At 37.6% G+C, this 15,277-nt stretch overlaps 1 long non-coding RNA gene across 1 annotated transcript; it reads left to right on the top strand.

The window, feature by feature from the left end:
* Nucleotides 1-11,415: 11,415 nt before the first annotated feature.
* On the top strand, nt 11,416-13,115 carry LOC307161687. Its single transcript, XR_013821781.1, has 3 exons — nt 11,416-11,841; nt 12,606-12,724; nt 12,844-13,115. It is a non-coding gene; the product is annotated as an uncharacterized lncRNA (long non-coding RNA).
* Nucleotides 13,116-15,277: the final 2,162 nt, after the last annotated feature.

Below are 15,277 nucleotides of genomic sequence, written 5' to 3'. Positions count from 1 at the left end.
CTGCTGTTTCCATTCGCGATGCATTGCTGACAATTGTTTGCATTAACTAGTTGCTGTATTAATGTAAACGTTAAAAGTTTAAACAAAAAATTGTAAACAGCATTAATGAATTCAGATAAAATGTTTAATGTAATTGTTACATTTGTTTTGTCTTGTTTTGTTACATTTTTTAAAATGTATAAATTATTATAATTAATTTAATATAAAAAAGCATTACATGCATGCCTAGTCACCCAAAACTGAAAAATCTGACATCATTTACTCACCCTCATGTTGTTTCAAACTCATGCAGCTTTGCATCCACAGTCATGCAGGATGTACTACAGTACATACATGAGGGTGAGTGCTCCTGGCCCCCTTTCAAGAAGAGAGCAGAGCTTCAAAAGCTTATGCTCCGGCATACCAGAAACTACAAAACAGGACAATCTCAAGCGAGGAAAATGCCTGAAACTGTCAGTAGCGGTATTCAGCCTTGCAGGTTTGAACCAGAGTCTGACATTGATGGAGAGACTCAAGAAGAAGTGACAAGGGAAGTGTTCCGGCGTCGAATCAATGTTAGACTGTATCAGCTCACTCAGGGCGTTTTTCGTTATAAAGAAATACACAGTTACTATTATTTAACATTTTAATAAATCTTTAATTGAACAATTGAACAGAACCACAGCAACCACTGCAAACAAATACAATAAATAAAGGCAAAAGTCTTAAAATTAAGACACTTTAGTCTAGTGCAGGATGAAATAAAACATTCAGAAATATCAGATGCTACAGCTTGGATGGGCTGATGCAATTTCTCCTCTAATTATTTGTCCTGTTTTTGAGAAGACTCTCTCTAAGGGGACCAATGTTGCAACAATGCAGAGTCTTCCTACCATTACCTTAACCAGGCGTGGGTAGACTGAAGCCTTGACCTCCCACCAGTTCAGTGGGTCTTCAGCTCTTTGGATGTGGGGCTCCTCAAGATATGACCTCACCTCCAGTATAGCATCAGGTTTCATCAAAGAGCCTCCACACAGCAGAAGCTCGTGGTTCCTTTGAACCCGCCCCTTCTCCAACTACTTCTTTTTAAACCAGTGGTTTTGGAAAGCACAGTGTTGTACTCCATTCTCAGAAATGTTCTGTCCATGGATGAACAAAGAGCGGTGGCCAGCTCCTTTATTTTAATTGTTACACTCCGTTGGTGGTGGGCTGTTACCCATGGCAGACCCTTGCAAAGAGGAAGCATTTTGGAGGCTGTGACATAGCTGAAAAAGAGAAAACGGCAGATATGAAAATTAGGCTTGCTTTGTTACGGCAAATATGAAAATTAGGCTTTGTTTGTTATGTGATACATTGCTCTTTTTACAATTAAGAAATAATTTGTCTGTTATAAATCGTATATTTACTGCAATCTTTAACTGTAAAAGTAATAAAGTAAAAACAGAATTGTTCAAGGTACCTTTCTGCACTTATCTCCACAGTCACCTCCTCAAAGGGCTCCAGAACGGTGCAGACCTCTTTTCATTGTCTCCCATTCCTCTTGACTTAGAGTATCAACAGGAGCATGACAGCCAGGGTGGAGATGATGGCATTTTTTGACTCAAGGATGCGTTTCAACATATAACATGTTGAGTTCCACCTTGTAGCACACTCCTGTTTGGGCCTTAGCTATGGCATCCCCATCTGGCGTTGTGAGGATTTCAGCTTCTCTGTGGCCACCGTGCTTTTGTGGAAAAACTCTACAATAGCCATCACCTTGTCCACAGTTGGTTTCACCATTTCCAGCACATCTTTAATCATCAGGTTTATTGTGTGTGCAAGACATGCATGGTGGGTCCACTGCAAATTCTGTATTGCTTTTGTTATGTTTGCTGCATTATCAGTAACACAGCTCACCACTTTGTCATCTACTTGCCACTCTTAAAAGCTCCTCTGCCAGGTTTTCTGAAGTGTGTCTCTCGGCAAACTCAAAACAGTCAAGAAGGCTAGATGTCATCTTAAATTTTTCAATCAAGTGACGGACATGTATAAGCATGTCGTTCTGGATGTCCAGCAGTCAGTTGTCAGGCAAACTGCTGAAGCTTTTTTGACCCTGTCTTGCACAATGCACGCTCTGTGTTATATAGTTCTGGAATAATTGTTTGGGACAAGGTTTTTCTACTGGGGAGAACATTCATGGGGTTTAAGGCCTAGACAAAGGCTTTAAATCCTTTGTCCTTCACAATGGAAAATGGCTGAAAGTCACTGGCTATCATTTTAGCCAGCTCCTCATCAACACTTATCCGTTTGGCTGTGGTCATTTGTTTTCGAATAAATGAGCTCATCTGGGTTTGACTTGCAGAAGGACATAATATATCTACAGTTTTCTGCAACACAGTGGATGCCTTAGCAGAAGTACCTGGCTCAGGGCCAGAGGATGGCAAGCTCGCTTGCTCTCTCTCCTCCAGCTGCGGATGGGTGGGTGGTTCTTAGATGTCTGTGCAGGTTTGTTGTTGACCCTACTCTGACGGATATTTTAATTTGACAAATTCTGCACTCAGCTTTGCAGTCTTCAATATCATTGCTCCAATATCAATATCAGATGCTGCTTCTTATTCGTTTTTTTGTGCTTGTGTTTAAATCCGGCCCCCCGCCTCTCTCTGTTGTCCTGTGTACCTGGCCTGTACGACACTCGCTATCTTCAGAGCTGTGATTGACCGCATGGTGTGCCCATCCAAATAAAGTCCTGCCCCTGCCTGTGGCTGAAGATTCGGCTCTTTTCGTTCGCTACAAATAACCTCCTACAAAAGGTTCGCTCTTAGAGCCGGCTCGTTCGCGAACGACACATCACTAATATACTGTATATTGTGGAGATGGTAACATATCTATCGTTAGAGGGTTTTTTTTAGCCAGGTATGGTGTCCCATACTCTGAATTTGTGTTTTGCATTTCACCCATCCAAGTGAGTATTTAAGCACCTTGTACGAACCCTGTCTAAATCTAATTGACTAAAAGTGGCAATTTTTTATATTTCTTTTGCTTCACTTTTGACTGTTCTTGTGTTGTTTATTTATTTATTTTATTTAGTTATGTTATTGACAAAACAAGAACTAGACCTAGACCTAGACTTGGGACACACTGACACACTCGCATCGCATGTGTGACGGACTGGAAATGTGACGATGAAAGGTGTTGAGTATTAATAGGTAGCCCAAAAAATTAAAAAAATGTCCTCTTACTTAAGTTTTAAATATTTAATAGAGTTTCTAAAAATGTGTTATAATGTTACATGGATTTAAGTGTCTTCTGTAAGATGCCTGTAGGTGGCGCATTATACTAGAGTGATGAGGAATTTACGTTCTGTGTTTAGCTCGTTTTCTACAGGTATGTAAAATGTTTTTTATGGACCAATATCCATCAATATTGATACTTGAGAGATTCATAAATGTTCTGAGATGATGTTTGTTCAGTTTAAAAGTGATTGTTGAGTTTTCAAATGATTACTCTTTGAGATCTGTCACTCGCACCCATCACCACTGTATGCGCCTGTGTCACATGACCTGTTACAGAACTGTATATAACTTTATATTTTCTTAAGTTACTGTTAAACAACCAAAGATGACCAGGAAAACGCATCCTGATTCTGAAAGGTAGTTTTTTTTTCTTCTGAATACACAGTGATGTAGTTGCTTTGCAACCGAGTCACAACAGTAACCTAAAATGCTACAAAAATGGTATAACAAAACAAAGAATTTTTATTAGTTTTTCAGTATTTCACCAACAATTTCTTGTAATAAAACTTCCAAAAAGTCCCCTATTGCAATGTGAATGAATGTTTATGATCAGAAATGTGTTATTTACATACATTTTTATAAATATCTATAAATGCGTATAAACATGTATATAAATTTATATTTCAATAGCAATCTTTACATAAAGTCTTGAATGTCAATGAAATTACTGAACTTCAATCATTGGAGGAATGTAAACTGAATTTGCTCCCCTGCTCTTGGGCCTATAGTTGCTCAGTTGTAGCTGGCCTCCCTTATCACACACTTATTTTTCACCCTTTAAAAGAAAAATAGGACACGGGTTTAAGTGGAAATGTTGTAAGGAAGAACAAAAAACAACAACAGTAAAAGAAAGACGTACTCCAAAGCAATGTCTGACTGTAAAGCCATTTCTGCCTGGAACCTGTGAAGTCTTGTGCAGAATTAACAGTGTAGCTTTAAAAGACAAGAAGATACAGTTACAAAAGGTACATTACATTCAATGCAATTGTCAATGAACTGTATCAAAGTGTCTGTATATGTACATCAGGGGTCAAAACTTGAATGTAGGTTGTGTTTTGCAGGGAAACTCTGGGCAGTTGTGTTATCGTGTTTAATCTTTTAATTATCCTCTCTGTCTGTAGCAAAACAATTGTTAAAATTGTACTTATTAACATTTAAATGTTTTAAAAATCTATTCCAATTTATAAAGTAATTCTCTAATTAATTTTTCTGTAGAAAATCTACATTGACAGTATACGGTACAATGAAATGTGAGATGTTCAAATATATCCGACATATTTTCTTATGCATCTGTATACAGTCTTGTATTCTTATGGTACAACAAATAAATAAACAAACACAAACTTATTTTAACTATATAAATTGCTGAACAAGGCAAACAATATGAAATAAAATAAAAAAGCTTTTCACTAAGTTTCATCTTGAGCTTTGGAGAAAATGTGGGATGTTTAAATAAAAAATCCTGTTGGATCGGATTGTGCCATTCTTCAAGCCTTCGTGTAATTTCTGGAATGTTATATAGATAAAAGAGTAAGACAAATGTAAGAAATGTAAACTTTCAATAAACAGCATATATAAAGTGGTGGCCTATGTATTATGGTAAAAAAAAAAAAAAAAAAAAATTAAATTAAGGTATAATTTAAAATATTTATGAATCAAATTTTTTAGTGCACCTCTACTAGCTCTAACAGATTACATTGCTATACATTATGTAACCACATGAAAAACATTACAAAAGTGAAATGTGTAAATGAGAGACCACCCCGATGTAAATAACAATACTCAAAATGATACAGCTAGGATATATATAAGTAGTAAAATGTGTTGCTTAGTAATTTGTAATATTAACCAAGATCTCTTGATCCTCTATAGATGAATATCAGATGATGTCACCAACGTCTCCTCACTGACGTCACTCACTTCTAAAACTTGTCTGCCGCCATCTTGAGTACCTGATTCACGTCAGTCGCAAAGGAACTAGCTAGCTATGCCTTCAATATGTTGTGCAGCGGGCGGCAACAACAAAGGAGACCCCAAAATATCCTTTTACAGGCTACCTCAGGATGAAAAAAGATTTGCGGGTGGGACATGTCCCCACCACTTTTGAAACATCTCACGGCATGAATGTACCAATACAAATAAACAAAACATCTCCAGTTAACTAGCAGAGCATTCATTTCGTTCGTTTGTTAAATAAGAGGCAATCTAGCGCTGAAATGTGTTGTTTCTGAAATCAAGTGATCAAAGTGTTTGTTTGTGGCTCGCGCACAGTCTTCACTCTGACGCGCGCTTCAATGTGGAGAGACTCTCTATTCGTTCCCGTGAAATTACAAAACAAAATGCAACGTGTCCCTGCCTGATATACAACCCCTGATAAACATAATCGGTTTTGATGAAAAAAAAAAAAAAAACTATGAGTGCGGATTAGAACCCAGAACCTCTGACACGCTTGGCAAAAGTTCTGCCCCTGGACCATTTAAATACACGCTTAAAATAGTCGGATCAACATATATCATTGAAAGCCAGGATTGGTAGCTCGTTAGCAGCAGACAGAGGCTAGAAGTACGTATCAGGTATTGCGTAGGGATCACACCCTAACAATATTATTTTTTGAAAGTAGCGTTTCTTTTCATGGCAGTCGAGGTGCGAAATGTTGTCTTTCTCAGCCATTTACTGTATCCGTACGAAGCTGTAAATCATAGCAAGCTAGCTAGCTCATGCTTGTCAGTACCATAGACAGTACTTGGTAGGTACTCAAGATGGCGGCAGTCAACTGGAAAAAAAGTGGATGACGTAAGAGGTCACGTGACTGATATTCATGTATTACAATGTCAACCAACCAGCCGTGCTTCAAGAGTGCCCATGTTCTGTAAAACCAAAGTGGCATTAAAACGTGTATTGTCATTTTTTTATGAAAAAGATATCATTTAAGGTATAATATACCTCTCAAATGTATGCACATGTTTAGTGTCACATCCACAGCTGAATGATGTTTGAATGATGAACAGCTGTTCTGTGTTGCACTCTGGACTGTTTAACCTCAGGTGCTTAATTAATCATATTAAGCTTTGCAAACCCTGTAAACTGTAAACTTTTTTTTAAATTCACAGCATTACCTCTGGTTGCAGATTTTTCACCATGCGTGAGGCATGGCAAAGATGAAGATATCCCATCTGTTCATCGTGCAGCATTTCCTGACACATTTTAATATTTTTATTTGATATTTTAATATTTTATTTTTAAGTAAAGATAACAGTAACATCTTTTGCATATGAAAAAGCAGTGGCTACTGCAATATGCAGTGGTGGTCCAGTTTAAAGCAGCCTGAAGCAGGAAAAAAAGGCAAGAGGTCCTCGCTGCAGCCTGTAGCACGATGACGTAGCTGGATCAGATCCGACACGTACTGGACGCGCATGCGCGGTGGTGTGTTTTGGTCTGTACAAATAATATTTTTTAAAAAACACTGAATTCAAGTTAAATATAAATGATCACTTGATCTGACTGCTGTGATCAGTTTGTATATTAAACTTAATTATTATTTATTTTTTATGTATGTACATCATGGCATGATGTACGTACATAAAACTCCATCGACTCCGTCGCTATAGAAACAAAGATGCTAAAATGCAATCATGCAATGAGCTTCTCTACTACTTATTGTGAAATTTATATTTTTATATTTGCAATTAGTATTATCCATACTGCAAAATCCTTATGTTTTTATTCAACTATGTGTGGGCCTAATGAAAAATACGGGACAAATCCTGTCCCTTATTGATTTGATACGGGACGCATCATCTTACTTGTAAATACGGGACGATTCCGGATTTTAAGAGGAACCTTATGTACGGATCACTGTGGAAAAATTAGTATAGCCATTAAAGAAGGAACTCTTACCAGGCAAATTGTCATTAAGCACTTTTTTTTCTGACAAGATTTAGTTTCTTGATGCTGTTATTATTTTTGCATTTTCCCTTGAATGTGTACTGGTATTTTAAGTTGTTTACAGACCGTATTGAATTGTTGGCCTACCTCTAGGATTAAAATACAGAGACAATTACTTGACTCATTTTTGCTTCCACTCAACAGCAAATATGACCTGAATAAAATAAAATGGCTTTATTTTACAATGTTCTGTATATACACACATTAAATCCATTACATTTAGGTTTAAAATCATGTTATTTAAAATGTTGTAAAATTAACTATTTTGCATGTAGGTAGAGAGAAACTAGGAAAGCATCACATTTATGTAAATAATTACTTATTCATCAATAATTACTTATTACTATTTATCAGTAGGCTACTACTACTACACAGGTTAGAACTTCTAACCTGTGTAGTAGTAGTAGCCTACTGATAAATAGTAATAAGTAATTATTGATGAATACTAGAACATCATCTCACTTAAAGGTGCTGTACTGTATGTAGTTTTCAGCGACCTCTAGCGGTGATGTTTCAGATTGCAACCAATAAGTTTACAAGCGCGTGCTCTTGCGCGTGCTCTTGCGCGTGCTCGAATTTATGAGCGAGCACTGTGCATAGACAGTATATAAACGGCACTGTGGGTACCTTCCAGACTGAGACGCAACACACAGGAGAAAGCATCACACAACATGCTGGAAACTCAGGTAAACTCCCACTGCAACGTTACAATAATAGGCTACTTTTATCAGCTTGACGTTGAACTAATGCTCCATGCTCGTACCATGATAAGTATGGAACCCTATCAACCGTGCCGAATTTTGCCACTGCAAGCACCACTTCACATTTTCTTCAGGAAAGGTACATTCTAGGTTTGTAGATAAGGTTTTTCCATGATTCAAATGCCCTGCCGATGTTGAGCCGTGTTTTTTCACCCGAAGTTGATCCGATTCACGTCTGGCCTTTAATATGAGCTTCAGCAGAAATTTTTTTTTGTTTGTTTTTTTATCAATATGTGGAGTTTGTGTTGGAGTCTGTGTTGTACGACACAGGTCGTTTCTTAGTGTTATCAGACATGTCATAAGTTGCATAAGTCATAAGTCCATGTCATAAGTTGCAGTGTCGTCGCTGTTGAGTGCAAAGTCAGTAGGCTAGACGAGGCGAGAGGCTCGGGAGCGCGCGTGCAGGTCACGCCACTGGATTTCACGGTAAATCCGACCCGGCACCTTCACATAAAAATAAGAATACTTGCTTTCCGAGGTAATAGCAAAACCCGCAAAGTGGATAATTTTAATGTGAGATTACAACCCCTTCACACACAGGCAATAAAAAAAGGATTAATTTTAGTAGAAAAGTTACATACAGCACCTTTAAGACCAGCACATGAGAATTATGTTCATGAACGTGACAAATGAACGAAAGACTCGGAAGGTAAAGTAATTATTTATGTTCCCTGTAAATTATTTTTGACTGCATTATAATGATTTCTTAATTCAGAATATGATCAAGATTGCGTAGGTGGATGTGTTCGGGGAATTTGCCAGTTAAAAGTATAACATTTAAAGCCCCTTAAATGAACGAAATGACTCGAAAAAAGATTTGTTCATTTTGATGAACGAGATCGAACAAGAGAGTCAGCAAAATGATCCGAACTTCCCCACCCAGTACGTATTGGATCATCCAACTATGTCATCGTGCTACAGGCTGCAGCGAGGGGTGTTTCAAAAAAGGGGGAAAAAACAATTAGTAACATTTCATTAGTATACAATTAGTTTTTACCCAAAGAATGAAGTGGCATCCCATCTCTGGGTTATCTCCAGGTCCGACATCTGAAGCATTCTGAAATGAAGCAAACTGGAAACATTCACTTCTGAGACATGTATGACACTTTTATGTCAAAATATTAGTCTTGATGCTTATGCTGAAAAAAGATGTGCATTTTGAATTGCACATTTTGTAAATACCTCAAGAACTTTGAAGTGCACGTTGGACACAGTTGCTTTACTCTGCCGATCTCTGTGCCATAGAATGAACGTGTCTGTGTTCAAGGCCACAACCTGAAAGCCAAAATCACAGGTGTTAGTCTTTATATAACAAACTATAAATGTCACAGGTAAGTCAAAGGCTCTGTGTGAATAACTTACATCCTTAATCTCTTCCACAATTTGAGCAATGCGGCAATTCACAGCCTTTAAACCAAAAGAAAATATTTTTTTTTATTGTTTTAGATAAACATATGTGGGGGTGATGCCACATATTTACATATTAAATTTATGGATAAGACACATTGTATAATGCTTTACAGCATTTAATACTTAGATTATCAGTTAGCCAAGGCATTGTTTGTTTCTGCAATTATCTATGAATATATATATATATAGTAAATATTACAGATCAGCTATCATGAAAAAATAACGTGTAACAGCTCACATTACTTCAAATTTCACATCATTGCCTCACATCAGTTTGCCCTGTAGTCCTAGGTGTATATTTTCATCTGTCCGTTTCTGTTTTTCCTGACATTATGTAGATGGAAGTACAGGCGTAGTGAAAACATGTAGTGGTTATCTCTCATCTGGCACAATGAATACTGGCTTAAGGACCGCTGCCTATTCACTTGTTCAGCTTCTGGGGTTCAGGGATTACTTTCAGACTCCGCAGTTTCTCCTCTGGTCATTTTTGGTTCTTTTGGTGGAACCGATCAGAAAAGGAGAAGATTCAGTTTCTAGATGTGGTTGTGAAAAATTGTCCATTGTTGAGAGTTCTGGGTTCAGTCTTATTTTCGTCTTGATGTTATTGACCCAGTCAGGATCTACCCTCAATTTCCCAGCAGATGATGTTTGCCTCTGTTGGCTCACACACCCTCCCATCATGTCTGGCAACACGTCCAGCAATGTCATACTGTACACAGTCGGAGGGTTTTTGAAACTCAACATCCCCATCACTGCATGAAAAGTGGGATTTTCGACAGTTACCGGCGCTGTAGATTGTCGTGAAAGTTCAGGTTTACGACTGCAAACGGCAATTTACAGGCAGCACTGCAAACTGTCGGAAATTGTCGGAAATTGACGTGGGACTTGCTTGCCCCATGACCCCCCTCCCTCTAATGCTTTAACATGTAAATGAGACTGCTGTGAGCTTTACAAATGCAAATGAGGGTAGCAGGGGGAGTTTTATCCCAGGTGACTAAAAGGTATTAACTTAATTCTAAAAAAAATACAATACAATACAATATTTATTTATAACGCACAATTAAAAACAGCCAAGGCTGACCAAAGTGCTGTACAGGGCAATAGATAAAATGCAGGGCAGAAACAGGACAATAAAAAAAAAAAAAAAAAAAAAAAAAAAAGGCAATAGTTGTATCATAGTCAAGGGGTATTAAAAGCAAGAGAAAATAAATAAGTTTTCAAGGATGTTTTGAAGATGGAAATTGAGGGAGCTAGTCTGATATAGAGGGGTAGACTGTTCCAAAGTTTTGGGCCTGCAGTCGCAAAAGTGCAGTCGCCTAATTTTTTAAGTCTGGATCTGGGCACGATGAGAACACAGTGATCACTGGATCTCAAAGTACGAGATGGAGTGTACGGGCAGAGGAGATTGGTCAGATATTGGGGGCCAGTTTGTTAAGAGCTTTATACACAAATAGTAAATTTTTTAAATCAATCCTGAATGTGACAGGTAGCCAGTGGAGTTTGAATAAAATAGGGGTGATCGACTCATATTTGCGTGTCCCGGTGAGACCCCAGGTAACATTTTTCTAAAAGGTATTTACTTAATTCTAAGAAAATCTCTGGTATTAATAGATCAGGCTCAGTAAAGCCTAATTATAGACTTTAGCTTAAATTGATATATTTAATGAAAGTAGCTAGATTAGTTACTATGTGTCATTAGCAATAGCCAATGTTATGTAAAAAAGACACAAAACCATTTATTTCAACAAGTAATTTCAATCAGGCTTTGCCACAAAGGTAAAATGTGCATTCCATGCAAACAGCATCACAATCTCTTAGAGCCCAACCACTGTGCATAATACAACACAAACAGAAGATTGTATTTGACTCATGCTGCATACACACACGCAATGACAAGAATTATGCCTACTGTACATATAGAGTTACAACTACGATTAGAGTTGTTTGCATAAAATGTACCGTGAACATTCACATGTTTGCCCTGTGATAGGCCACAATTTATCTCTATAGGCTAAATACTATTTTCTCAATTCTGTGCATATATTTTTACTTAGATCAATTGACATGATGCTGATAATGACAATATTGTGTGTAAGTAACTTTTTTGTTACTTTTCTGGCCTAGTAGTAGTGTAAATATACCTCGTTTCTATTTTGCATTAAAAATGTGTGTGGCCCCTTTAAGAAATCCTTCTCTTCTCGCGCTACTATTCACTTGTGCTGGACGCGTGCGCGCGACCAGAGACGCCATTTTACACTGTTCAGGAGAGCTCCATGACGGTGCGTGCATCGAGCGGATTCTGTGTTATACGTTCTTCTTTCTTGGTAAATATTACTCCAATATCTTTAATATGCACAAATAAGTTGTGAAGCGAAGTTAAAAGAACATTTGATGTGTACATTTTTGTTTATAGATTTATTTGGAGCGCATGTGTGACGAGTGAACCTCGTGGTGATCGGACGGTAAAGGATTGGGTATGTACGTTTCATGGTTTATGGGGGAAATTTTCTGATGGCATGTTTATTTGATAAATCTGTTAATTAGTTGAATCTATATTCTGTGATTATACAGTATAACTTAATGGTTAAATGCATATTTCTGGTTCCGCATGGCATGATTAAACGTGGGTTGTGGCTTTGTTAAAGTGCTTTTATTTCTCTTGTAACTTAGGCCTAACGTTACCTCAGCCACTGCCGTATTCCAGTTTGTGTTATCATATTTAATTGTAACGTATTTTGGTTTGGAGAAATCAATTTAAATCTGACCAGTTGCAATGTATTACACTGCATTTCAGTTTGAATTGAGTTAAGTATTCTGTGGATTTGGGCATTGATCCACTGGTTAAGCTTTTTGTGACATTTGATTGTCATCTTCAAATTTACTGTAAACTGTTTCTACAATTTCTTTTTTTTTTTTGTTGTTTTTTTGTTTAACTAGTGAAATCTATTTTTTTTTCTTGTGAAATCTCTTCGAACAAGGCAAACTTTTTTCTTAATCAGACTTTTATGTGTTTAATTGTGCTTCCATTGACCGCTGTCACTTATTTTAAACAGCAGTCAGAATAAAACCCCAATTTCAAAAAGCATAGTTTGCTTCCGGTGTGTATTTCTTGAATTTCACCCGGTTGCATTTTTTCTCCTTTATTGTTTAATATTACTGTGACTTATGTTGTTCTTATTAATTTTACTGTGACTTATGTTGTTCTTATTAATATCACTCTCAATTAATTGTTTTCCAGCTGCCTTTAAGACATATTACACGACAGTGCGCAGGAGCTTCAGGTACAAACAACCAGATCTTGCATTGCAGGCGGAAGCTGTGGTGAATTCAGCTCGGAGTCGAGCGATAAGAAAGACGGTACGATTTATTAGATTAGTTTTTGCTCAATGTGACTATTTTTCAGGTGCATTAATAGATGTGTGTTGTCCATACGCAGTGTATTGCGCAGTATTGATTATCTTTATTGGTTTTTACAGCTGCTAGAAGCGAGACAGAGTGTGCTAGCTGAGGATGAAGTGGGCCTTCGGAAGTGTGCTACCATAGACCTGATGTCTGATGAGGAAGACGGCATCGTCGGCGGGATGTCTGGATGGATTGTGCGACCTCCGTCCTTTCGCAGCCAGGAGCTCACCGAGCTCTGTACCACGCTGCAGTCGAGATTAGAGGCGACTTGTAAATAATCCTGTAATTTACAGGAAGCAGTATGCCATCTTCTCAACTCTGAGACAAATTGTGGGCGCTACGAACTGGAGCAAGGTAAAAAAAAAAAAGAATCTTACATTCTTTTATTTTTTTTTTACTTTCATAAAAGCTTACAAACATTTTAAAGGTAAGATTCAAAGAATATGCTTTCATTCTCTTGTATAAGAAAATAGATCCGTTATAGATACTGATCTTAATCATACATTTTGTTTCCACAGAGTAACATCACCTCATAATGATGGCTGATGGCTATTATTTGTTTAATGTAAATAATCCTGTAATTTACAGGAAGCAGTATGCCATCTTCACAACTCTGAGACAAATTGTGGGCGCTACGAACTGGATCAAGGTAAAAAAATAAAAAAAGAATCTTACATTCTTTTATTTTTTTACTTTCATATAAACTTACAAACATTTTAAAGGTAAGATTCAAAGAATATTCTTTCATTCTCTTGAAAATAGATCCGTTATAGTTTACGATCTTAATCATACATGTTTCCACAGAGTAACCTCGCCTCATAACGAGGGCGTAACCTCACATTTACTCAGAGCCATGTCTGCAAGTCCAGATTTTCATGACGCTGATCATGACGACATTGTAAGTAACTTTTACTGTTTTCTCCTTGTTTCATTTTACTGTGACTTGTGTTGTTTTTATTCATATCACTCTCATTTAATTGTTTTCCAGCTGCCTGTAAGACATACTAAGAGACAGCACGCAGGAGCTTCAGGTACAAACAACCAGATCTGGCATTGCAGGCCGAAGCTGTGAAGAGTTCAGCTCGGAGTCGGGCGAGAAGAAAGAGGGTAAGATTTTTAGTCAATGTGACTATTTTTCATGTGCATTAATAGATGTTTTGTGTCCATACACAGTGCATCACAGTACTGATTGTCTGTATTGTTTTTACAGCTGCTAGAAGCGAGACGGTGTGCTAGGTGAGGATGACGTGGGCATTTGGAAGTGCGCCACCATAGATCTGATGTCCGATGAAGTTCAACCACCAGCCAGGAGCTCACAGAACTCTGTGCTACGCTGCAGTCGAGATTAGAGGCGACTCCTAAATACAGGGCAACACACCACAGACGTTTTCAAAGTGGATCGAATTCAGAGAGAGCGCCGCTAGTCACCTACAGCTCCGAAGATGAAAACAGACACTGAGCTTCCAATATGTTGTGTGTGCAGATGATCTATGCTTTGTACATAGGTGTATTGTTTTGTGTTTGTGCTAATAAAGCTCTTTCTTTGAATAAACAGCATGTCCCTGGCAAATTTTCCTTTCCTTTATAAATTCATGTCCTTGATGGTAATAGTGTAGTAGTCGATAGGTTAACAATGACATGAATATACCACAGAATAGCATATTATGAATATAAAAAAATAATTTATATATAATTTATATGAATATTATAATTTTTTGAATTTATAATGAGCGAGGGTGACCAATAGTAACAGATCTGCCAACCAATCACGAGTGATTTTTCTTGTTTAAACCACGTGGGTTCAACCAATAGTGAGTGAGGAAATTCAAGCCTTTCTCTGGCGGGAGCTGCTATTCATATGGTAATTAGAGCCATTCACACCTCCGGCGCGAGCGCTCTGCATACGTCATGGTTCGTTTCCGACAATATTCGGCACAGACGAACGCGACGTTCACAGGCTGTAAATTGTCGTTAACTGCCGAAAATTAGGGAGATTTACGGCCGTTTACGGGGTCGGAAATCCCAATTTTCATGCAGTGCATGATCCCGAGCGGACTCCTGCCACCATGAATAGTACACCACTCTATGGGTGCATCCCATATGTAACACTCCACCTGTATTGCAACAAATATGAAACGTTAACCTTAATTTATGGAACAGAGTAGGTGAGTTTAACCAAAAATATATTGTATTACTAAAGAAAATTTCTTTAAAATATATTGTTCCCTATAAATTCTATACATGCCATAGAGTAACAAAACCCATCTTACCTCCAGCTGTTTTGAGTTTCACAAACATTTTGGGTTAAATATGCTTATAAAGGAGAAACTCCTCAATCATGTCAGCGATGGATCCACTGGCAGACACTCCGAGGAGAGCTCATCTTTTTTGGCTGATCAAATGATAATTTACATTAAAAAATGTTTAGGAATGCAAAATTTTTAAGTAATGTGTTGCATGTCAATGTAAAGGTAAGAAAATCATGTACCGATTTTAAATCGAGAACTT

This window comes from Squalius cephalus (assembly GCF_949319135.1).
Source record: "Squalius cephalus genome assembly, chromosome: 7".
Lineage (NCBI taxonomy): Eukaryota > Metazoa > Chordata > Actinopteri > Cypriniformes > Leuciscidae > Squalius > Squalius cephalus.
This window is presented reverse-complemented; position numbering and strand designations above follow the sequence as displayed.